This window comes from Panthera uncia (assembly GCF_023721935.1).
Source record: "Panthera uncia isolate 11264 chromosome C1 unlocalized genomic scaffold, Puncia_PCG_1.0 HiC_scaffold_4, whole genome shotgun sequence".
Taxonomy (NCBI): Eukaryota; Metazoa; Chordata; class Mammalia; order Carnivora; family Felidae; genus Panthera; species Panthera uncia.
The window spans coordinates 25,075,303-25,102,105 of NW_026057585.1; the positions used below are offsets into that span (position 1 = coordinate 25,075,303).

Here is a 26,803-nt window from a genome sequence, read left to right on the forward strand (position 1 = left end):
TGTATAAACCAACAACATCTCTTTCTTGATTCATCTCCATTTCATGTCTAGTCTTCCTGCTTCTGCCCTTGCTCCCTATTGCCACTTACCAACACAGTCATTAGGGTGAGCTGTTAAAGCCGAATCAAATACGTTACCACTCTCCACAAAATTGTCCAGTTGGCTTCTCATTTCACTCACAATAAGAGCCAAATATTTGTCATGACTATGTGTCTACATCATCTGGACTGCCATCCCATCACTTACTTCATCTCCTACCCCCACATCTTGACCACTCTGTTCTACCCTTACTGCCTCCTTGCTCTTTGCACAACTGCCAGGCACATTCCTGCTCTGTGAGATTTGTACTCATTTCTCCATCTCACCTGGATGTTCCTTCACCTAGATCCACACAGCTCATTCCCTTACTTCTTCAGATCTCTGTATAAATATAACTTTCATCCCTGACCATTATCATTGCAATTCTTCCCATAAACAACAACTTCCAATCCCTTTTCAGTTAAATTCACCAGATATTTATCCAGTGCCAATATAAGCCAGGTACTTAGGTGCTCATGACAAATAGGTAAACAAAACAAAGATCCCTGCCTTCATGGGGCCTACATTCAAGAAGGAGGAGACAAGGAATAAGCATAGATATACCAATTATACAGTGAGTTGAAGGTAAATAAATACTCTGGAAATAATACTGGGACAGGTTAAGCAATGTTTCTCAGACTGTTCAGAGGGGGTGAGAAAGGAGTTTAAGTTATAAATAGGGTGTTCTGAGCAAGCTTTATTGAAAGCAATAACATCTGAGCAAAACTTTGGAAGTAGAAGGGAATTAGCTACATGGATAAGGGAGAAGATTGTTGAAAATGGAGAGTAAGTGCAGAAGCCTGAAGTAGGAATGTGCCTGGCATGTTGGCAGGACAGTAAAAAGGCACATATGGTTAAAACAGTGGGTAGGGTGAGCAACTGTCCAAGTCTGCCAGGAACTCAGAAGTTACCTGAGATGTGTGACTTTCAGGGCATCCAGGACAAATTGAGATGGTTGGTTGGTCACCCTAAAGAGAAAGAGTTGGAAGAGGTGAGGTCAAAGAAGTAATGGGGCCAGATCACGAAGATCTATGAGGGTCATTTTAGGGACCCTGATTTTTAAAATGAGGAAAACAGCAGAGCACGTGGGTGGTTCAGTCAGATGACTGATTAAGATGACTCTTGATTTTGGCTCAGATCATGATCTCTGTGTTCATGGGTTCAAGCCCCGTGCTGGGCTCTTTCCTGACAGTGCGGAGCCTGCTTGGGATTCTCTCTCTCCCTCTCTCTCTGACCCTCTCCTGCTCACACACTCTCTCTCTTTCTCTCAAAATAAATAAATAAATAGATATTTAGGGGTGCCTGGGTGGCTCCGTCAGTTAAGCACCTGACTCTTGATTTCGGCTTAGGTCACGATCTCGCAGTTCATGTGTTCAAGCACTGCGTGGGGCTCTGTGATGACATCACAGACCCTGCTTGAGATTGTGTCTCCCTCTTTCTTTGCCCCTCCCCCACTTGCTCTCTCTATCTCTCTCTAAATAAATAAAAATAAAAATAAACTTTAAAAACAATTTAAAAAATAAATAAATAGGGGTGCCTGGGTGGCTCAGTCGGTTGAATGTCCAACTTTAGCTCAGGTCACAACCTCACAGTTCATGGGTTTGAGCTCCATATTGGGCTTTGCACTGACAGCTCAGAGCCTACTTCAGCTTCTCCGTCTCTCTATCTCTCTGTCTGTCTCTCTCTGCCTCTCTCTGCCCCTCCCTGCTCATGCTTACTCTCTCTCTCTCAAAAATAAAAATGTTAAAACACATTTTAATAAATGAGGAAAACAGGGAGCCAGTGGAATGTTTAAAAAACTCTTTTTATGGTTGTGTTGAAAATGGGGCATAGAAGGACAAGTGTGAAAGAAGGAAAACCATCATGGATGCTATTGCAATAATCCAGGTGAGAGTTGATGGTGGCTTGCACCAATGATTTTTTAGTAGAGATGATAACAAGTGGTCAATTCTGGATGTACTCTGAAGGTAGAACAAGTAAAATTTCCTAAAAGATTGGACGAGGAGTGTAACAGAAAGAGGAAGGATAACTTTCCAGGGGTTTGATCCAACCAACTATAAGAATGGAGTCGCTATCAGCTGAAATGAGAAAGAATGAACATAGAGCAAGTTTGAAGAGAAAAAAAAAAAAAACAGCTCTATGTTAGACATGTTATAAACCCTTTTCTGCCTCATTTTCTTCCATAGCTTTTATCCACACTGACATGCTATGTACTTTATTTACTTACTTATTTATTATCTGTATTTGCCCACTAGAATATAATCTCCAAGAAGGCAAAGACTTTTGTTTGTTTTGTTCACTGCTCTATCACCAGCTTCCAGAATAAATTCATCTACTACATAAGCATTTATGGAGTGCCTCCTGTATGATTGGAACTATGCTAGGCTCTAGGAACACATCAAAACATATGACATGTTCTTAGGATTGCGAGATAAAATACAGGATGGAAGGCCACATTTGAATGGCATATAAATAATGAATCATTCTTAGTGTATATATATCCCACATTCAAATATGTATGCTCCATAGACAAAAATTCAATTATGGGAAATAGTTATACTAAAATTTATTTGCTGTTTATCTGAAAATAAGTTTAACTGGGCATCCTGTATTTTTATTTGCTAAATCTGACAACCCTTATGCTTTCTGAGTATGAGGAACCTAAACAATAATGGGATATATAGAAAAATAAGTAGTCTGTATATAATAACTTTAGGAATCCAGGACACCATGGGAGCATACAGGAAGGGTATCACACATAGACTGTGCATATTGTAACTGAGAGTAGAGTTATCTAGTTGAAAAGTGGAAAAGCATCCCAGGAAGATGGAATAATGTAGGTCAAGCTTAGAGGACAAAGAGACCTTGGGACATTTGTGAAGCTGCATGGTTGACCTGGTGTCTTAGATATACCTAGAGAACATAATTGTGTGAGACGGGAATCGGAAGAGTTAACATCTCCAAAAAGCACATGTGGCTGAGCAATTACTCTACAAGAGATCTAGGCAAAGGCCAGCAAACACAGGCACCTGCCACCAGAAGCAAGAGCAGCAAGGGAGACCATCTTCCCATCCACCAAGCAGTTGTGGCAGCAACAATACAGGGTTCTTTTTGTTTTTTTTTTTTTTAATTTGAAAGAGAGAAAAAGAGTGCAAGTCAGAGAGGAGTAGAGGGGGAGAAAGAGAGAATCTTAAGCAGCCTTCATGCTCAGCACAGAGCTCAATGCCAGGCTCAATCCCACGATGCTGAGATCATGGCCTGAGCCAAAATCAAGAGTCGGAGGCTCAACAGACTGAGCCACCCAGGCCCCCAACAATAGAGGGCTCTGACATTCACTGCCCACCAGCTGCATTTCACTGGGCTTGACCATCATGACCAAGGACAAAATGGAGGACAATTCTTTTCCAGTCCATCCTTGAGAGACTGACTGTGTTCCCAGTTTCCCCACAGGTAGAAACAGGCAGACAGAACAAAACCTACTTTCATACAAAACAGGTAAACACTCCTGAAAATCTGGAGGAGGGAAGAAATCCCATAGAAAAGGCTGGAATTTCTGTTAGCAAAATGGGCAGAGGTTGGTACCCTTCGTAATCTCTTCTGAATCCACAATCTGGCAACATTTGAGTTCTACAAGAGCATGCATTCTCAGCAGGAGCGATCCAACTCCCAGAGAGGTGAAATTAATTCTTGGAGGTAGGAATATCTTAGATATTATAATGGTATGTTACCCTGCAAAAGGCTATCGTACATAAACAGATCTATAGTATATCTGTGATTCTAAAATTACACCAGAGGATAGGGGAAGAGAGGATGAGAAGACCTTTTAAAAATATCTAAAAAGGCTACTTAGGGATGGCAAGAATGAGAAACAAATTGATAAACACAGAAGTAGAACAAAGTTCTACCTGAGGGATGGAGACCAGTGTGACAGATGTGTTCTTCTGGAAGAAGGGGTAGAGATAGAAAGGAGCAGGAAAGGAAGATGTTCTGGGTGGTGCAAACACCATATGCATAGACTTCCAGAAAAAGTAAAAGGTAAACAACAAAAATGCAATAGCATGGTCAAGTAAGATAAGGTCTGGAAAGGCTTTATTGGATTTAGCAATTAGGAGGTCACTGATCATTTAACCTCTTTGTGCTTCAGTTTCAATACTTGTTAAATTAAATTGAAAAATAATCTCCCAGGCAACTTAAAGCTCTAAAGACTCTCATGTGGACTGGGTCTCTTTACACACAGAGACACACACAAAAGACACATCCACACACTTATACACACTCCCAACACACATGCTAATCTCTTTCCTTAATCTAATTTTCTTATCTCTCTGCAGCTATATTTGCTTTCGAAGAATTCCAGTTCTCTTTGTTTAATGATAACAATACTTTTTAAAAATCAGTTACAAGAGTCTACAGTTCCCTGATAAGCTGAGTTGCTGGACAATAAACGGGTTAATATTAGTTCCTATAAGCATTCCTAATGCTTTATAAATACCTTTTATAATGCAATAAATTCTTTAGAATGTGGATGCCAGATTTTTATTTCATTTTAAAAAATGATTTGAAAACCCAGATTCATTCCAATGGGGGGAAAAAATGATTTCCACCTAAACTATCATTCATTCATTAAATATTTTCTAAGTGCCTACTATGTATCAAACAGTACAATATGTGTGTGAGAAATCATCAGCGAATAAAGACAAACAGTCCATAGCTTCCAGGAACCCAGAAGGAGGAAAGTAAGGGAATAACTGAGAAGTTGGTAATGTTAGCACCATGGACTCATTGCTACCATGTGGCCACATGGGTAACATATCCGGACCTTGGACCTGCTCCTGAAAAGAGCTCTGGGGAGAGGTAAAGTATCAATTTACTAAAGAGAAAAATGGCAGCAAAGACAACAGCCACTCTAGAAAGAGGAGTTCATCACCATTTGGAGGCCATAGACCCCTTCTCAGAATCATGTATTTAAATGTCTAACATAAGAGTACAAATGCAGCCAATTACACTGAAATATGGTTATCATTTTAACAATTTGTGGTATGTGCATTTCTTTCCTAACACATTAAATAACCAGATCCAGCAGCTGTCCCAAGAACAACTATCATTTTGAAGCAGTGATGAGCACAAATGGCCTGCTGAGCTACTTGTAACCCTGTGTTACAAAAATATCTGTGATGTTTATTGATGACAAAGTCACGGACACTATTAATAATTCTGCAGTCTGGTGCCTACATTTATAATTGAACAGAATGTGAAATTTCAGTTAGAGCTTAAGGGAAGTAAAGAATTGTTTTACTATCTAAATCCACAGGCTCTCCTAAATTCCACCCAGGGAACCCTTGGGCTGCAGCCCCCTGTTCTAAGACATGAAGCTCAGTCAGGATTTTCTCCTTCAATAACATAGTTCTGTAGTCACTTGTAGAGCTATCATTCCCTCATTGGGATTTCCCAAAGATGTAGCTTGTCCATTATTTGGGGCACACTGCCATCCCATGGCTCCTCCTGAGGAGTTTAGCATTAATAACATTCACAACAAAGCAGCCTTTTAGGGCATTAGACCAAACCTGCAAATTAATGCACTGGCTCATCACAATTCATTAATCAAACTCAGACCGGATTTAACAACAGATTATTAAAGACTCAAAATTATACCCACAGAAGAAGAAGGGAAAAAAAAAAAAAAACAAAACCAGGCAGCTCCCAGAGGGTCAAATGTAATGTGAATTGTTTTGCATAAAACCATAAACCTGCTATTAAATTAAAAACAGGAAAAATTATGTCCACTGCTTATCTCCAGTCATTTTTTTTTAAAGGAACGTTACGCTAATTTATTTCTTTGCTCTTCCTGGTTACACAGTAAAAGACTAAAAGGTTACAATGCACTGGTTCTTTTGATGTTTGGTTGAGCAACTTACACTAACATGTACTGACTGAGGTAAAGAAATTAATGAAATTACTCCCATAATTCATTACTAATGGAACACTGTCAATGCTTTCAACTGACAGTTCACACACATCTTCGGCAGACAGCGAGACACCTCTTGGAAACTGTAGGGCTCACTCCTTCTGATAATGACCAACGAAGCAGAAGTTGGCTGCTTTGTCCTACAATTTCACTGATCTCTCACCTCCATGTGTTTGCTCTTGATGAACAGGTCTGTTCTCTCTGGGAACAAAAGCAGGAAGGGGGGAACAATGATTGGAATTTTTCTTTCCCTTCAGGGAAGTTTGGTAGACCAGCTGGGGATTCCCAAAGATGTATAAACATTCAGAATGCTGTAATTGGGCAGGACTCAGAGCTACAACTGACTTTGCAATGAACTTTTTTAAAGGTTAATATTTTAGAGCAGCAATCATGGATAAAGAGCATAATCCTAATAAGAAGTATGAAAAAAAAACTAAAGAACTGTGTGATTTTGTGACATCTTTGCGCTTTCCCCATTAGGACTGAATCATTAGTTCTTTCTGTTTTTGCAGAAACAGAAGCAAAAATTACCAGCACACATGCTGATTAAAGTAGGTAAGTGACATTTCTGGAAATACAAAATGTTTTATTCAATGTAGGTACCTGTTTGATATTTATAGAGTGTTTTGGTCTTACTACTGTCTGGTTTAAACTCTAAACTGCTCAAGAGAAGTGTCCGTGTCTTTGTTATATACGTGAAAATAATTAATAACGTCTCTCTGAAGATAAGCTCCTATACACTGATCATACCAAGTTAGTATAAAATGACACTATGGGTGAGGCAAAATATACCAATGACCATATAATATATGCATAATACAAATTATGTATAATAGAAAAAGGTCCAAAATAGTCAACACATTCAAAACACTTTATAAATACAGGAAGATTCTTTTTTTTTTAAGTTTATTTATTTTGAGAGAGACAGAACTATGCAAGTGGGGGGTGGGCAGACAGAGATGGGGAGAGAGAATCCCAAGCAGGCTCCCCACAGTCAGCATGGAGCCTAATGTCGGGGCTCAAACCCATGAAACCGAGACATCATGACCTTACTGAAACCAAGAGGTGGACATTTAACCGATGGAGCCACCCATGCATCCCAATATAGGAAGATTCTAATACAACATGATTTGGGTTGGGATTCTGCTCATACTGTTGTAGTTACATTATATGCAGTAAATACATAGGCCAATTCTGTCATCCCACTCCTTCAACCCCTGGCACTCTTTCCTGTCTGCTAGGGATCACAATCCACTTCAACACAGCTGTAATTGTGTTACACTGCAAACAGCTTCCATCAATTGCTTAATGACTTCTTAAAAAGAAATGTATTCACTCTACCCAGACACAGTATCTGGCACATGGTAGGTATTCTCTAAATATTTCTTGAAATGAAAAAAACAATACTTCCTCTCCTCTTTCCAAATGAAAACCTACTATGTTAGGACTGTCCTTCCAAAATCAACATAAACAGTACTAATTCCCACCAAGTGTTATCTTAGAGATTAACTGCAAATAAATGCCTCATATAAATATCTTGGAATTTTTCATTGAACCTCCAATCTCACGCAGATGCTTATTACCCTGTCATGTGGTCAAATAGATGCACCAGAAGAGAAAGTTATATCTATTTGAAAACACAATTGTAAAATCCATATCATAGAAACAAGGGCCATCGTAAACCACCAAGATTAACAAAAATAAAGCCAACCTTAACTTTTGAACAGGAACACTTTGGGCAAAAGGGTACAACTGAGATCCCTTATTTCTCTAAGGTGTGATAAGCGGGTAAATTCTAACAACAGCTACTGTGGATAAAGCCCCTGCTCTGGACCAGGCATCTGCTGCGTGGGTGACATGGAACGACAAGCCCATCAAGTGGACATTAGCATCACTACTTTACTAAGCACTAAGCAGGAAATTCCGAGAGCGTCGGCAGCTCATCCGGAGGTCAAGCTAGGGTGTTGCACAGCCAACGTGTAAAGTCACATCTCCTGCTTCCAAAGTCCTATGACACAACTACTCTATTGCACCGCTCTTCTCTCAGACCCTTTCCCATGTATGCCCTCCACTAGAGCTACTTCCAACCTAAAACAATCACTGAAGGAAAGATCTGGTCTTCAGACATACCTTTATACCAATTCTAGATAACCCACAGATTATAAGTGGCAGAAGAGCAAGGTATTTAGCTGTTGGACTATGGTATCAGATTGCCTAGATTAGCTTCCCAGTCCTCTGACTTCCTTGTGTGGACAATTTTCTTTTCTTCATTGTGCCTTACTTTTCTCATAAATAAAATGGGAGTGCAAATAATGCCAACCTCATGAGGCTGTAGTGATAATTAAATAGGTTAGTAAATGTGAAATGCTTTGTGCCTGACATAGAAAGTGCTGAATGGTGTCAGATGCTATCTCCAGCTCTTAACAGCTACAACAGAGTGGAGACTTGGTCACTCACAATTCAGTATCTTCACTGACCGGCTTCCAATCACTAGGCTTTACTGAGCATTGAATACAATGCAACCTAGATAACAAAATAGCCTGAAAGTGGTTTTAATGTTAGACCTCAGGCTGTAGATTCTTTGCCATGAAGGACAATTGGGCAATTCCTCCGAAGTCCCAGTGATAAAATTCAGCCCTCCATCCCCCGAGGGAACATTTGGTTCAACCCGAGGACTGAGTGACCTGGAAAAGTCTATCTGCATCCACTACTCATTTTCATTTTTAAATTATTTAGTGTTTTACCTCAATCAATCATTTCATCTTTCCGGGCTTTAATTTTTCCAACTTGTGAATACTGAGGGGTAGAGATGAGCAAGTGGTGGTGCAAACAGGAATTAGAAGGGATCTTCACCACAATGCTGTCAATGAAACCACCAGAGCTTTCAAATTAATATAACTTTTGAAAGTTAAGTAAAGTGGGAGCTGCAACTGAACAAAATTCGTACATCCCAATGTACAAATGTAGAACTTCAGACCCAAGATCACCCAGCCAGTAATTACAATTTTGAGATTTGAACTCACAGCCTACTGTCCTCAGGTGCCTATTTCCACAACTTTAACCTGCTTTTCTAAGGAAAGGAAGAATTCAAACATCCTCTTTCATTACTATTATTTCTTAGGTATAACTAATTTTAACATATTACCACTATTAGACTCTCTTAGCTAATTATATAATGATGATGATATATGAACAGCATAGAAATCTGTAAATTATGAAAGTAGCTTGAAACATCATCTTCCATACTGGCTCTGATATACAATAAAACTAAGAATCTGAATATTTTATAATTATTGTTAGAATTGATGCAGTGCTGAGTTAAAAATCACGAGCCATAGTGTCCACACCCACGTAACCTGAATTAGTCCTTTGATAGAAGACATTCACTGAGTGAATGCTGAATAAACATTTGCATTCCCTGCCAAGAGGAAATTTTTAAAAATTACTGTAAGCTTGAGCCAATGAACTCTGTAGATACTGGTGACAAAGACCCTCTACATCCTTTCCTCCTGGTTGGAAAAACAAAAGGAAGTGAGGTGGTTCACAAGAGAAGATAACGAGAGGAAAGAATACACAGCAGTCTAAGGTAAACAGAATAAGGTATAAAATCCTTCTTCTCCGAGGAACATATCCTTTCATATCCTAAGGTAATCTCCAGGCAAAAATGTCTAAGTGACAGACACTTTCACCACAAGTCAAAAATCCATATGACCACAGGTGAACTGGGCTGCTGAACCTTATCCTAAACTATATTTTATAAAATCATTCTCTCTGGATCAATAAAATGCAAATGCTGAAGTTATCTTGTTAACCATCAAAATAAAAGGAACCTTGAGAATAACGTCATTCTTAATTAAAACGGGCTTTTTAATTCCTTTAACTAAAGTAGATATTAATACTGGAAACACTTTGCTAACTAAAGAAAGACTCTACCGATACCCCCAATTAGAGAACACTTCATTTATATATGATGCAGTTTATAACTACTTAGCGGTATGGTTGGGTTAAGTCTCTTTGGCCTACTTTTTAAATGATTAAATACTCTCCATCCAAGTAAATAGATGTCTTCAGAGCCGCATTTTGCATGATAAAACATTCTTTAAATGCATAAACCTTCGCTCAAGATTTAAGAGGGCAAAAAATCTTAGTGACAGTACATTCATTATGTCTTTATTAAGGCCAGACTTTTCCATAGGGTTATGCGTAGCTGAAAATAAGGCTCAGTTTAATAACAAAGCAAGCTTTCCTAGGACTACAAAAATTGTAAAATTTTAATGTTTAATGCATTCCTTAATTATAGAAAACTCTGCAAAGAATAACATCCTTGAAATTTACTATGCAAATGCTCTTAATTTATGACAAATTGCACTTTCAAATACAAGTATTAAATCTCTATGAGATTGTTGAGGTAATGTACTAATATGCATCACTAAGATCTTAAATTTCTAAGTGGCAATGCTGTTTGTTAGATGCAAACAAGGATTACCTTAATTAAAATATACTATCCCCAGCCTCTCAGCAGATTTAGCTCAGTTTTTATATAGGACAGATTCATTATCTACCTCAAGTTAATAAAAGTCTGACCTACTGTGGTTATTTCCTTTAAAATTTAATTTTAATTACTATTTTGTTAATGGAAATAAAGCACTAAAGAATTGTGAAGATGATCCAAAACCAATTTTGAAAACTTAATTAAAATACCTCTTGAAAGCTTCAAAAGGAATTTAACACTTACGTGGTTTGATAACTGATGGCCTTACAAATACCGCATTAGATACCAACTCTGTAAAAAAATCATCAGATGAAACATGCTTTAGAACTATAGCACTTCCTTAGTCTGTATCTTGAACTAATGGTCCAACTAAATACATATAAACATCAAGCCTTTCATTCAAAATTTTAACATTAGACAAAGGTTCTTAACAAAGAAATAAAATGAGTAACCATTACACAGCGCCTTCACAATACATAAACCTTAAATGCATTCAGAGTTTTTACATAAAACCATCTGGGCTAAATCCAGATAATTTCAGAAGTGTTCAGTTTGTCTTCTGATCCTTGGGGACCCGAATATAAAATTAAAAGGCTGGTAAGAAGTTGTATAAAATTCGGTACCAGAGTTTTATTAGGCAGCTTCCTCTCCAATCTAAATTTCAAAGGTTTACACATATATTATTGATCTTATCTGTGAAAATATTGGTTCAGTAAATAGCCTTTAAACATAACACAATCCATAGATTTTATTGAGATTCACTCCTCATGAAAAAGATAAGAATATGAGAAGCAGGGTATAACAAAGAGCATGCTCCAGGGAAGAAGCACAGACTTTGTGATATTTAAAATATATTTAGCAGCTCTTATATTACAAACCTCACAATGTTATGGTTCATAATGCAATGTGCATTTTTGTACCAGACTATTTGACTATTTCCAGTAAGTAAAATGCCTGCATTCATTAGCAATAATGAATTTTTCTTCTCATAGATCTATTTAATGAAAAAGGCATTTTGCCAGAAACCACCCCCTACCATGTCCCCCCCCCAAAAAAAAAAAAAAATCAGTATACCATTTCATTTAACATAAAGTCAGGGATCTATTTTTCTAAACATTAGAATTCCAACTCCAGAAATTAAAGAAATTTTACTAAAAATGAAAAATAAATATATGACTAAAATAATTGGATAACAATTAAGCTAAGGTAATACTGAATTTCTGTAATTCTATATTAACCTTGAAATGTGATTTAAATTCAGACCCCAGGGATGCCTAGGTGGCTCAGTTGGTTCAGAGTCTGACTTCAGCTCAGGTCATGATCTCGGAGTTTGTTGAGTTTGAGCCCCACGTTGGGCTCTGTGCTGAGCCTGGAGCCTGCTTCAGATTCTGTATCTCCCTCTCTCTCTTCCCTTTCCCCACTTGCACTCTGTCTGTCTCTCTCTCTCTCTTAAAAATAAATAAACATGAAAAAACTTTTTTAAAAGAATAAATAAATAAATTCATACCCACAAAAATGGCCTAATTGAACAAGGTAAAAAAAAATTCTGTAAAAATACAAATCCATCCTTTGTTATTTTTTTATTTGCCACACAGAAAATCACCAATTTTTGAGTGAGTTATTTTCTAAGAGTTTACTTACATGTCAGTTTTTTAAAACTTAAGATGAATATTACCCTAGAAGCAATAAATAAGGATCAGGTTCATCCTAAAAAAAATCTATAAAAGCCTTAATTTAGCTTTATAGCATAGCTGCAAGACTTGCAATGAAATATAGCAGAAAGCAAAACTGTTTCAATACTAGTAATTAAAGCAAATGGAAAGTTAAATTGAATAAAAGATAGTTTATTATTCTTAAATGCTCTGGGAATAATAGACTTAATTGGAAGAGAAAGCAAATGTAGATGAGACATTTGTGAGAATTCTGAACAGGACTTCTGAGCTTTTTCAAGGTTTTTGGAGGTTATTGTCACCAATCCAGTATTAGGTCTTAATTTCATGTGAAAACATAACATGTATTACTTTACGTGGTAAAGGTAAGTTTAAAAACAAGTGTTCCTCCCTTTTCTTGTTGCAAGTAATCTCTAATATTCACTTGATTTTCATCAACAATGATAACAGTAATTTTTAACTGATAATTGCAACGGCAAAAGAGGGATGGTGGAAATTTTCCTGGAGACTCACTCATGCTCATGCACAAGCACACACATGTACACATGTACACACACACATGCTCGCGCATGTTGGGACAAAGGTAAGGAGGTGAGAAGGAACAACAGAAAAGTATTAGAAAGAAGGGACGCAGGGTTAATAAGGAAAACTGTACAGAAGAACCTAGGTGGCTCAGTCCATTAAGTGTCTGACTCTTGATTTCAGCAAAAGTCATGATCTCAGGGTCGTGAGACCAAGTCCCACACTTGGCTCTGTGCTGACATTGCAAAGGATGCTTGGGATTCTCTCTCTTCCTCTCTCCCTGCTCCTCCTCTGTTTGCCCATGCACATGAATGCTCTCTCTCTCTCTCCAAATAAATAAACTTAAAAAAAAAAATAAGGAAGCCTGTACATGAAAGAAAACGGTAACTTATGGTCTGTTGGTTGGAATGTTTTATTTGTTCGGTTTGTTGGTTGTGTGTGTGTGTGTGTGTGCATAAAACAGTGAAGGAAGAGAGGGAGAGAGGCCAGAGTGATTTCCTGATACCCATCTTTCCATTTAAGTTAGTTTTTTAATCTCGGTAGTTTCTTTTGAGAGTAAAATGTACCAAAGTGGCCAATGATGCATATGATTCCTTACATTCAAAATACAATGGTTTATAGTTTCTACACTAATAAGCATTGAGAAGCCTTAAATAAATTAAATAAGGCTTAGAATAATTCAGAGTTTTTGCATAAAACCACAGTGCTATATTACTACAAAACATTTTGTTTGTATTTTGATCCTCTAGGACCTACTCAAATTACCAAGCTGATAATGTACTACATAAAATTCAGTACCAGAGCTATATTAGGCAAAGACCAAAAAACAAACAAACAAAAACCCAACAACAACAACAACTTAGAGCTTTTAACATGCTCATGTGCATTGGGACTGTCTAAGAATATATAGTCTGAACTTTTCTCAAGGGGTATCTGCCAGTGTTTGCATTCTGTGAAACATACTCTGGGAAAAGCAGAGTTAGAGTCAGTAATAAGACAAAGATTCCCATGGACACCCCTGTTGTCCAAGACTGTTTTGGAGAATCTAGCCAGTAAAATGGGTTAGTAAAATGGGTTAAAGAAATGTGGCATGCATTAGAATGGGAGAGAGAGCATTATCATTCTTTGCAAATGATATTAGAAAATCTGAGAGAATCAATTAACATCTATTAAAACTAACAAAGATTTTAGAGGAATAACAAGATATGAAAGCAATAATTTTCACTTATACTAACAATCAGTTGGAAAATATAATGGGAAAAAATATTTTACTCATAATATGAATTTAACAGAAAGAAAGAGATCACCCAAAAGAAAAATGGGCAAAGAATATTAACAAGCAATTAAGAGAAATATGCAAATAGTCAATTAACATAGGAACAGATGTTCAAACTCAATAATAATCAAAAAATATAAATTAAAACCAGATACCATTTTCCCCTTATGAGCATTGAAATGATTAAAAACGTGGGCAATACCCCATGTTGACATGAAATGTGGAGGGAAAACATACCCTTCTGTGAGTGGTATTACTCAGAGTCCTGACAGGAAATTAAGAGTACACTCAAATTGGGTAATTTGAAGAGCATTTAATAAAAGGGTTATTTATTCATAAGGGTGCCAGGCTGGGTGGAGGGAACCCACAAGAAATAGGGCAGTCTCTAGGGCTAGAAGGAGAAAAACAGAGCTGAGCAGAGAAAACTGTGACCTTAGGTCTGAGAAGACAGCCAGCCCCCAGTAATCCCACAGGAGGAGCCAGGAGAAGTAGTTCCTCCTAATTCTCCTCCTTCCTTCTCATCTCCTGCCAGTGCCCCCATCCCAGACACCGCAGCCCAACCAGAAGCCCAAAGGCTAGGGACCTACACATCCAGATCAGCCTCTCAGAGCTCAATACAGGATAGAAAAGGGTAGAGGGTACACCCCAAGGTGCAACAGAAGATATCTAGCATGTAAGGGTTAGGAAAAGTATAAATTAGGAAAGCCAAATTGAACGACGGTTTGGCAACATTTACACTTACCATAATATTTGTGCAATCATTAAAAAAAAAACGACAAAAACAGAAAAATATCAAAGCATTAGAAGAGGTTGTCTCTGAGGAAGGTTGGGAAGGAAGCTCAGGGTTGCAGGGTCAGGCAGATCTGCGTTTGCATCCTGAGTCTAGCTGCTCAATTAGTATTTTTTTTTTTTACTACAAAAAAAAGGACAGAAAATCAAACTGACCTGATGAAGACAGTTCAGTCTTCATCAAGGCTCACACTGCCAAACCATGGAGAAGCTCGGGATAGGTCTGCCTTCAGAAATACCTGGATCCAGGGACTCAGACCTTATCAAATTTTTCTCTCTCTCTCTGCCTTCCATCCACTGTCCCTTCCCTCCCATAGGCTACCAGCTCTGCTCCCTCTAGTTGGCTTCATTCTCTCAGGCCAGCTGTTCCCACAAGTTCAATCCATAGCCAAATGCAGTGATAAAAGTATATTCTTCAAGCCTCAAGGCTAGAGAGAAAAGAGTTTCCCAGGTACTTCAGTTGAGATTCTTCTACAAAATGCCACTGCGTGGACAAGCGTAGATCACATGGCCAACCATGACTGAATCATATAGTAGGCCACAGGACGAGGGCATGGCGACTGGCCCTTTCTGGAACAAATGCCCCACTCTGTGACTAAAGGACATGAGAATTTTGGGGTGCCTAGCTGGCTCAGTAGTTTAAATGTCTGGCTCTTGATTTCGACTCAGGTCATGATCTCACAGCCATGAGGTCAGCCCAAAGGTTCCATGATAATTGTAGAGCCTGGGATTGTCTCTCTCCCTCTCTCTCTCTCTGCTCCTTCCCCACTTGTGCTCTCTCCCCCTCTCTATTTCTGTCCCCCCACTCTCAAAGTAAATAAGGAAACATTAATTAAAAAAAAAAAAGGACATGAGAATTTTGATTAGCTTTCACCACAACCACATGTTTGGGGTAGAAGAACCACGATCTCCCTAAATAAGAAATTTTCTTCCGGACACTAGAAAAGCAAATAAATACTATATAAATGGCAACCTCGGACCCTCAGTTTCCTCATATGTAAAATAAAGGAGATGATGGTGTTCATCTTATTCTTATTCTCTTATTATTCTTTTTATCTCTGTATTTCTATATTATTTCATGTTTTAAAAGAACATGTCGCTTTTAATCATGAATAAGAAATCTGTTTCCATTTCGAGAAAAAAAGGAGAGGCCAACAACATTAATTCAGGAAGAGCTATCAGGTTAAGTTAATTACTAATTACTTAAAATTTGTATTACTTTTATATTGACTCTTCACAAAATACCTACTACTAATAATTACTTGTCTATACCTAATCAAATTTAAATCTCACAAAGACTTCATAAAATTGGTGCAGTCCCCATTTTACTGACAAAATTTAAACTCAGAGAATTAAACTAATTTACCCAAGGACACAAAGCCAACAGCTAATAAAACTGCTATGTAAACTCAGATCTGTCTAAAGAAGAGGTCTGCAAACTATAACCTGTGGGCCAAATCCCACCTGCCCCCTGTTTTTTTATTGCCCACAAGCTAAGAATGTTTTTTTCACTTTTGAATTGTGGAAACAAAGGAAGAGAACACTTTATGACACATACAAATTATGTGAAATTCAAATCTCAATGTCCATCAGAAATGTTTTATTGGAACACAATCCTGCCCATTTATGCCAGAGAAGATAGATTTACATCCTCTTGGTGGCTGCTTTGGCACTACGATGGCAGAGTGGAGTTGGGAGAGTGATCATGTGGCCCAAGAAGACTAAAATATTCACTATCTGGTTCTTTACAGAAAAAGGTTTGCCAACTCTGGTCTAAATCCCAAACACACTGTCTGTCAAGGACCTCTTACTACCTATCCAGATACTGTCTAAAACTTATTGGATGATGCCGCTAGAAGGTCTCTTGCAGCCCAAGCAAGGGTATTTCAATGCAAGAAAATAGGAGAGCATCTGCCAAGTTCATCTTGAGGGATGGAGAACAACAAAGGAGGTAAAAAAATGTCTGCTGCCATACCACCCTGACTGACCTGATCTCAGAAGCTATGTAGGGTTGGGCCTGGTTAGTACTTGTATGGGAGGTGAGGTAAAAAATGCACCAAATAATGACACCTGCTTAGGACAGAGGAGGGGAAGGAAACAAGGTTATTGGTTCCCAATGGCACATGGTGTGACCATTCACTTACATAAAATGTTAAGTTGAATTCCTGAACACAGTATCACACATCATTCACAACACCTAGTAGGGTCAGAAAAAAATTTTTTTTGAGAGAGAGAGCATGAGTGGGGAAGGGCAGAGAGAGAGGGGGACAGAGGATGCAAAGCAGGATACGTGCCAACAGCAGTGAGCCCGACATGGGGCTTGAACTCACTGTGAGATCATGACCTAAGCCAAAGTTGAGCACTCAACCAACTGAGCCAGCAAGGCACTCCAGAAAACTTTTTTGGTATTAATAAGTTTAGAAGTAAATCCTGCATGACAATTTAAGTTTATAAAACTATTCTAAAGCAAAAAAAAAAAAAAAAAAAAAAATGGAGGGCATGGAGTAAAGAATGACCTATTCAAATTCTTAAAATGGAAACTAAAAAACTTTCAATCAGTTTGTAAATATCAGAAGCTAGTCTGCTAGTCTGCCTTTCACTATACATAAGCAGTATGGACTGCCAGATTCACAGCAGCCCTAAGGTGTATTCCCTGCTTCATTATACCCGTACTAGATTTATACCATCCTCGGAAAATAGTTATCTACTATTTTCTCAAAAATCTCTGAAGACTATACAATCACTGGTGTTCAGAAAATAATTTCTCATAGCCTTTATACTTAAGCTATGTTTCTAATATAACAACATTAAGAATAATTTCAATCAGAGACATGGGACAGTAAATCCATGACTTCCTTTTATTTCATCACTGACTTATTGTGTAGCTTAGATGTATATGAATCTTATCTAGGCTCTGGGTTTCTTAATTTATGAATCTAAGCTAATATAGAATGTTTTAAGAATTGGACTTAGAAATTGTATTGGGGTGCCTAGGTGGCTCAGTCAGCTAAGTGTCCAACTCTTGATTTCGGCTCAGGTCATGATCTCACCTGAGAGGAGTTTGAGCCCTGCGTTGGGCTCTGAGCTGACAGCATGGAGCCTGTTTGGGATTCTCTCCTTCTTTCTCTCTTCCTCTCCCTCCCCCCACCCTCTAAAAATCAATAAACTTTAAAAAAAAAGAAACTGTATGAATTCCCTATGGTCTCTGACAATAGATATCAAGTAAGTACAGGAGATTCTCATCATGGAATCACTAGACTCTATTTCTCAAAGTGAAAAACATGAGTCCCCCTAAGAGAACTAACGAGCCACTAGGCCACAGAAGAGAGAGTCGTAGGCAAGACAGAATGTGAATGCTAACCAACCACCACTTAATCTCCTAGCGTCTGCCTTCTCTACTTCTGAGCAGTTGTGTATATTAGGTATACTGAAGCCCTTTATGAACTGCTAAGCACTGTAAGATGTGAGTTTCTACTACTGTCCTTGATAATCACCCTTAGGATCGTAAATGCAACTGATTTAGAAACACAATACATTGCGTGGACAGAGCCAGACTATCTTTAAGCAAGTTTCTGATGTCTGCTTAGGGTTAAGTAATCATGGCATATATTTCACATGCAGCATTACCAGTAGGAATTCAACAGGAAAAAGTTGATGGGTTGCAGGAAATAGAGAACATGTTGTTCTAACTAACTCACAGTTTCTTTGTCTCATCGGGTTGATAAAACTATGGTGAAATCTTGATTGGAGGTTGCATATTACCTGGCAGGTTAACCTTTCTTTCTACACGACAGGATTTGGGTTCAAAAGCTGATGACAAAACCACCATGTGTCTAAAAACTGATCTTTTCATTTCTACTGTGTAAGCAGGTTGAAACGGTTGTGCCTGTTAATTAACCCCCGAATCCCGTCAAGATAATTGAAGCGTAAACTTAAGATAAGGTTTACGTGGCAAAGTAAAGCACTGCGGAGCACCAGCGCTCTTGCGTCTCTCCACTCTGCGCCCTCTTCCGATCTTACTCTGACAAAAAGCAGACTCGACAAGGCTTCACCCCGATCCACTTCAAAGGAGTGAAGTGTATGCTCCAAAATCGAGTAAAGACGTTAATGCCTCACACCGTATTGTCTAACATATATTTTTATAGATAGCTGGTCTTACAGAATTTTCTTGCCTTCCTTGCGTGTATTTTTTGCATGGAGAAAGGATAAGCAGATTCCATTGTTGTCTTTTCTCGTTTGGTTAAATGTTGTAGTATTAGGCAAATGATAAGATATCAACCACTTTTATTTAGAAATTATTTTAGTTAGAGACAATGATCTGTTTGGCTTTGTTCAAAATCAGCTCCAGGATGATCCTTCTTACATTTCCATTAACTATGAAATTAAAGAGAGGAGGCAATTTTTAAAAGAGAAATATTGCTTTTAGCCTGAAACCCTAAGTGTTGAGTTTCTGCCTGCAGTGGTTTTTTCAATTAAATTATAAACCATGGGTAATAGAGATTTATAATGGGAGTGCTGATACAATCTTAACTATAGGGAAACCATCCGACACGCTCTGTGCTGTATATGGCTGGATTATTTGCATTAAATTATCTTCAGGAAATGCAAACAAAACAAAGAAAAATGTAAAGCTTGTCGCATTATTAGCATAAAATCAAAGTCCTTGAATGCATAATTGTTCCATACCCAAAGCATTAACGGATTTTATTCTTCAAGTTCAAAGACCTCCTAATTAATATGCAAAATGGCCTCATTTTATAAGCAAGCTTTTTTTTTTTTTTCCTTCTCAGCCAAGTGACAGTTCTTTGCTGGAGGAAAATACTATAAAGAGTAGATAACACTAATATTGATATAAAAGCCCATATATCCGTATAGCCAAAAACAATAATAACTATATGTTATTAGAATATTTATATTTCTTCAGTCTATGTATAGGTATAAATTGTATGTTTAACCAAATAATACCTAGATTTGGAACACTAAGCGTACAAAATATAAACAGAACACAATCTTTCTCTACAAAGGTTTACCTATTTGTATAGTTTTTTTAATTATTAAAAAGAAAGAAAATCCAATAGAAAGAAATTGTGGACCTAGTAATATAAATGTAAATGATGTGACCCCAATCCAAGTTTACAAAGCAGTCCCACTCCAATTTACATAGCCCCACTAACCAGGGTTTGACACAAGAAAAAAGAAGTTTATACAATTTTTTTTAAAGTGTACCAACATATGGATGATTTTCCAGAATTCTGATTTCTCCCTTATTTTTCTAAATAAACATCAGAAAACTATAATCCTTGGAAGTGATTTACTGGGTTATTTTCTCTAATAAATTTCATTCCAGTTTGGACTGTACAGAGTAACGGATTTTTAATCTGAGTATTTATGTAGTTTTAAATAATTTATGCTCTTTTTAGAGTACATGACATATGTTGCAAATCAAACTATAACCACCACAACATTGTCATGTTTTAGAAAATGTAGTAATTTCTCTTAACCAAGAAATAATGTTCCCACAAAAGAGATATGAGGTCTTAAAATACAGTGTAGTCTCTAATGTGTCTCACTCATTTGAGCAATGGGACATCAATCTACAGGACTCAACCTCCAGCTGTCACACCAGGCTCACTACCAGATTAGGAGTAATTCTTCCCTAATAGTCAGTATTCATGAGGCCAATAATGATTAAGAATTCATGTGCCAGGAAGTGTGTTGGGCCCCCCATCAATACCTTTGTCCCATTTGGGTTTCACATTTATATTTTGCATTTACATTTATACACATTTATATGTACCAACTGTACATAACTGCTCCAGCTAGTTTTGAGATTATTCCACTTAGCAGCACATTAAACCCTTGGTCAGAATGTTCAAGATATAAATTCATGCCAAGCACTGTAGGTAAAAAGTTATTTTTCCAAAACTCTGGTAGAGTTAGTGAAGAAAGAAGGATAAACAATTTATTAATGTCTTTTTCAAGTCCTTAACACATAATCAACACTCAATAAGCAATTGAGAATGAATGGTCAGATTACAATATTAAACCATATTCCCACTTTACTCAAAATTAAAATAAGAAATGTTTAGAATTAAAGTTTAAAATTTATATTTTAAAATGGAAGAAATACAGATTACATATTTGCAACTGTACTTTAAATGTGAAAATGGTTCTACTTACTAAATGCCTCATCAATAGGAGATTCTGCCTTTTTCTTATTAAATAAGTATGCATGGGTTAAAAATGGCATTTATCATATGCTTTTAATGCATTTATCACATGTTCCAAAAAGACTTCATTATTTAAAACTTGTTTAACCAGTACTACAACATAATGGCTGAGTTTTTAAAATTGCTTTTACACTTTTGCCAAGGAAAAAATACCAGCCTTTTTGCTAACTCTATAGACCCAAAGGTTGAAATCAATGTTGTTAATGGCAGGGAAAAATTCCTTGATTATTTTTTGTATTTTTAAATGGAATGTACCAAAGCTTTTCATTTATAAAGCACTTTACAGTTTACCAAGTGTTTTCATACAAGCCACCTTCCTTTAAGGAACTTAGGAGGCTTCCATGAGAAATTACTACCCACAGATCACTACCCATGACAGTTCTATTGGATTTCTAGCTAGTTAAACCACATCTATAATATAGAATTCAATTCCGGGTGCCATATTTTAAGAGGGACTTTGACCACTTAGAATGTAATGAAAGGCAAATGTCCAGGTGAATGGGAGAAGCTGTAATTTTTGATAAATTATTCAAGCAACTTGGGAAGGAAAGAATAAGAAAAGGTATAATATCTGCTTTCAAATATTTGAAGGGCTGTCATAGAGAGAATCGTATACTAATTCTGTGTTGCTCCAGAGGCCAGAACTAGGATAAAAAGCTGGAAGTTAAGGAAGGCAGACTCTGATGCAATGCAAGAAGGAACTTTTTATCCACTTGTGCCATCCAGTAACAATAACAGCTGCCTCTTAAGGATGATACCAGTCTCTGGAGGTTTTCAAGCAGAAGTTGGATATCTGTCAGAGTTACAACTTTTAAAAATTCCTGCACTGGGTGGGGAGTTGAACTAAAACTCTACATTTCTGTCCAAGTCTCAGAATTTACTTTTCTAGAGAAGGTGAAATACCCAAATTCAATGTAAAAGATTTTTATTATATGCCCATTATTGTAAGATGTTTTTAAGGCTTTTTAAAAAATAAATATAAGACTCTGTGATATTCAGAGTGCTTACCCCTGACTAAAAAGAATCATTTAGCTGTTTAAAACATACAGTATGTATGAAACAAGTTTCAGGCATTGGGTCATGTATGTTCTATCCATACATAAACAATTGCAATCATAGGAAAACAGCTTTCATTTGTGAAGAAACTCTGTGAAGTAACTATGAGTATATATTTAGGGATAATTTTACAAATCAAGAATAAAGGAGATTCTCTCTCCTCTCGAAAGTGCCAGAACAGAATGGAGCGGATATTTCCCTGGAGACTGTAGTTACTGGACAATTGTTTGCTTGGCTCCTTGAGGTCTCCTTGCATTATATATTGGACTAAGGAACTAATATAATTCTCTTCCAAAGATTTACAGATCTATGTCTTAGTCCTGGTTTTGCTACCAGATGTATGAACGCTCTAAGATAAATTACTTACTTCAGTATTCTGCTTTTAAAAAGGTGTGTGTGTGGGGGGGGGGGGCAATTGGATTAAACCATCTTTGTAGGAGGAGAGGCCAAGATGGAGGAATAGCATGAAAGTTTTCTTTGCATCTCTTGTCCATGAAATACAGACAGATCAACACTAAACCTTCCTGCACACCTAGAAAACTGATTTGAGGATTAACACAATCTGCACAACCTGAACCACAGAACACAGCAGGTACGCGGTGAGGAGAGGTGAACTGGGAGAGAGAGAAGCCGTGGAGGACAGGGTGCTGTTTTTACTTGCAGAGAGAGGATGGAGACAGGGGGGAGAGTATGGGACCCCCCAAAAAGCAGCTGAAGAGAAAGTGGAAAAGTGTAAACAGCCACAGGGACTGGGGGAAAAAAAGGGAGAAAGGAGAAAGGACAGGGTTTAAATTCCATTATGACTCTATAAACAGGGGGAGTGCAGAGTCTGAAATTCCGCAGCTTAATACCTGGCAGTGCTCTGGTGGGAAGGCAAATTCCCAGGAGCAGAGAGCAAGGTCTAAGGGGTCCTCGGGCCAAACAAGGAGAGGCAGTTTTCCTGTTGGGAGGACATTTGGTAGAGGCTGTGCGGTCACCCCACAGGCAAAGGTCCCAGTGGACTCTGGAGAACAACCACATTTACTGGTGCCAGAACAAAGACGTTAAGGGGGAAGCCTGGTGCCAGATGTGTGTTGTGACTTACTATAATCCCTGAAACATTGCTACTACATGATTGCATGAACATTTTCTGGGGCGGGCTGGCACCTAGCTGCAGTCTCTGGGCATCAGCAGCAGCACGGTCCCATGAATGTCCCTGGGGTGGGTGGGCACCCAGCCATTGCTCAATGAGACCCTCCCCCAGAGGATCTGAGCGGGCCAAAGCTGCAGTCCCTCAGAAGTGAGGGGTTGGGAAACACAGCTGCATCTGAGATAAAACACAGGAGGGAAGGACCGCCCAGCAACCTGACTGCTTAGTCACGGACAGTGTAAAAGTGGGGAATGAACAAAAGCCAGAGACGAAGGAGGGGTGCACAATTGCTGGTCAGGGAGGACAGAATTCTGATACTAGAGTCTGGGTAGCTGGGTGATGCCATTTTTACCCCTCCCGCATATGCGCATACGCACCTACAAGTGCCACAACAATCGACACCAGTAAGCTAAGCAGCACCATCTAGTGAGAACAGAGCTGTTACACTAAGCCCTGCCCAACTGGGCCAAGCTCGCTCTTCAGGAACACTGCAAGTCTCTCCGCCTGCTTAATTTATGGACTATAAAGTGCTTCATAGTTTCACTTCTAGGGGAAACAGATATAATTTCAATTGTATTTCAGTTTGTTTGCTGGTCCATCTATTCAATTTTTTTTCTTTTTCTTTTCTTTTTCTTGATTATAGAATGAGAAAAAAATATTTGTATTTCCAATTTTTATTACAATAGTTTTCTTTAATGTTTTTTCTACTATATTTTTGTTTTTTTGTAAATTTTTCAAACGCTATTTTACTTACATCATTTCATTTTATTCTACTTCACTGTATTCATTTTTTTCAAATTTTCAAACATTTTCCTTTTTTTTCCTTTTCTTATCTTTCCCTTTTTTCTCTGATCTACCAAGCTCCTTTCAACAACCAGACCAAAACACACTTAGGATCTAGCATCATCTTTTGATTTGTTTTGTGTATATATGTAGTTTTTAATTTTTTAATTTTATTTTTTTACCTTACTAATTCATTTTCTTCCTTCAAAATGAGGAAACAAAAGAATTCACCCCAAAAGAAAGAGCAGGGGGAAATGACAGCCAGGGAATTAATCAACACAGATACAAGCAAGATATCTGAACCAGAATTTAGAATCATGATAATAAGAATACTAGCTGGGTTGAAAATAGATTAGAATCCCTTTCTGCAGAGATAAAAGTAAAAGCTAGTCAGGATGAATTAAAAAATGCTATAACTGAGCTGCAATCTCAAATGGATGCAACAGCAACAAGGATGGATAAGGCAGAGCAGCAAATCAGCGATACAGAGGTCAAACTTATGAAGAATAATGAAGCAGACAAAAAGAGGGAGACTAAGGCAAAAGAGCACGATTTAAGAATTAGAGAAATCAGTGACTCATTAAAAATGAACATCAGAATCATAGGGGTCCCAGAAGATGAAGAGAGAGAAAAAGGAGTAGAAGGGTTATGGGAGGAAATCATAGTGGAAAACTTAGTCCTAACATGGGGAAAGATACAGACATCAAATTCCAGGCAGCACAAAGTACTCCCATTAGATTCAACAAAAACTGACCATCAAGAAGGCATATCATAGTCAAATTCACAAAATACTCAGGAAAGGAAAGAATCATGAAAGCAGCAAGGGAAAAAAAGTCCTTAACCTACAAGGGAAGATAGATCAGGTTTGCAGCAGACCTATCCACACAAACTTGGCAGGCCAGGAAAGAGTAGCAGGATATATTCAATAAGCTGAATCAGAAAAATATGCAGCCAAGAGTTCATTATCCAGCAGTGCTGTCATTCAAAATAGAAGGAGAGATTAAAAGTTCCCCAGACAAACAAAAATTAAAGGAGTTCATGAACACTAAACCACCCCTGTAACAAATTTTAAAGGGGACTCTCTGAGGGGAGAAAAGATGGGGGGGAAAAAAAGACCAAAAGCAACAAAGACTAGAAAGGACCAGAGAACACCACCAGAAACTCCAACTCTACAGGCGACATAATGGCACCAAATTCATATCTTTCAATACTCACTCTAAATGTCAATGGACTAAATGCTCCAATCAAAAGACACAGGGTAACAGAATGGATAAGAAAACAAGATCCATCTATATGCTGTTTACAAGAGACCCACTTTAGGCCTAAAGACACCTTCACTTTGAAGGTAAGGGGATGGAGAACCATCTATCATGCTAATGGTAGATAAGAAAGCCAGAGTAGCCATACTTATATCAGACAATCTAGACTTTAAAATAAAGACTGTAGTAAGAGATGAAGAAGAGCATTATACCGTAATTAAGGGGTCTATCCACCAAGAAGACCTAACAATTGTAAATATTTATGCTCCAAATGTGGAGAAACCCAAATATATAAATCAATTAATCTCAAACATAAAGAAACTCATTGATAATAATACCATAATAGTAGGGGACTTCAACACCCCACTTACAACAATGGACAGATCATCTAAACAGAAAATCAACAAGGAAACAATGGCTATGAATGACACATGGGACCAGATGGGCTTAACAGATATATTCAGAACATTTCATCCTAAAGCAGCGGAATCACATTCTTCTCCAGTGCACACAGAAAGTTCTCCAGAATAGATCACATACTGGGACACAAATCAGCCCTCAACAAGTACAAACAGGTCAAAATCATATTATGCATATTTCCAGACCACAATGCTATGAAACTCAAAATCAACCACAAGAAAAAATGTGGAAAGATAACAAATACTTGGAGACTAAAGACCTTTCTACTAAAGAACGAATGGGCTAACCAAGAAGTTAAAGAGGAAATTAAAAAGTACAGGGAAGCCAATGAAATGATAACACCACAGCCTAAAACTTCTGGGACGCAGCAAAGGCAGTCATAACAGGGAAATATATAGCAATCCAGGCCTTCCTGAAGAAGGAAGAAAGGTCTCAGATACACAACCTAACCTTACACCTTAAAGAACTGAACAAAAAACAGCAAATAAAACCAAAACCAGCAGAAGACAGAAAATAATAAAGATTAGAGCAGAAATCAATGCTACTGAAACCAAAAAACAAAACAAAACAAAACAAAAAGAAAACAAAACCAGGAGAACAGATCAATAAAACCAGAAGCTGGTTCTTTGAAAGAATTAACAAAATTGATAAACCACTAGCCAGTTTGATCAAAAAGAAAAAGGAAAGGGTTCAAATAAATAAAATCAAGAATGAAAGTGGAGAGATCACAACCAACACAGCAGAAATAAAAACAATGATAAGAGAATATTATGAGCAATTATATGCCAATAAAATGGGAAGTCTGGAAGAAATGGACAAATTCCTAGAAACATATAAATTGCCAAAACTGAAACAGGAAGAAATAGAAAATGTGAACAGACCCATAACCAGTAAAGAAATCGAATTTGTAATAAAAAATCTCCCCAAAAAACAAGAGTCCAAGGCCGGAGGGCTTTCCAGGGGAATTCTACCAAATATTTAAGGAAGAGTTAACACTTATTCTTTCAAAGCTGTTTCAAAAAATAGAAATTGAAGGAAAACTTCCAACTCATTTTATGAGGCCAGCATTACCTTGATTCCAAAACCAGACAAAGAACCCACTAAAAAAGAGAACTACAGACCAATATCCCTGAT

General features: G+C 37.7%; 1 protein-coding gene and 1 long non-coding RNA gene across 4 annotated transcripts in view; one reads left to right on the forward strand and one right to left on the reverse strand.

The window, feature by feature from the left end:
* Nucleotides 1-17,931, forward strand: part of LOC125912379 (uncharacterized) — a 39,533-nt gene extending 21,602 nt beyond the window's left edge. For both annotated transcript variants that reach the window (XR_007454693.1, XR_007454694.1), the window contains exons 3-4: nt 6,556-6,598; nt 16,544-17,931. This is a non-coding gene — a long non-coding RNA (uncharacterized LOC125912379). The remainder of the gene's footprint in view (nt 1-6,555; nt 6,599-16,543) is intronic.
* The window catches only part of RWDD3 (RWD domain containing 3), a 92,249-nt gene that overhangs the window by 25,454 nt on the left and 39,992 nt on the right, over nt 1-26,803 (reverse strand). Inside the window, exons 6-7 of one of the 2 annotated variants that reach the window (XR_007454692.1) lie at nt 10,779-10,826; nt 5,623-6,244 (exon numbers count right to left, since the gene is read on the reverse strand). The gene's annotated coding sequence lies outside the window, so the exon portion shown is untranslated. Of the gene's footprint in view, nt 1-5,622; nt 6,245-10,778; nt 10,827-26,803 lie in introns of those variants that run through there. The other variant, XR_007454691.1, reaches the window with a different exon arrangement.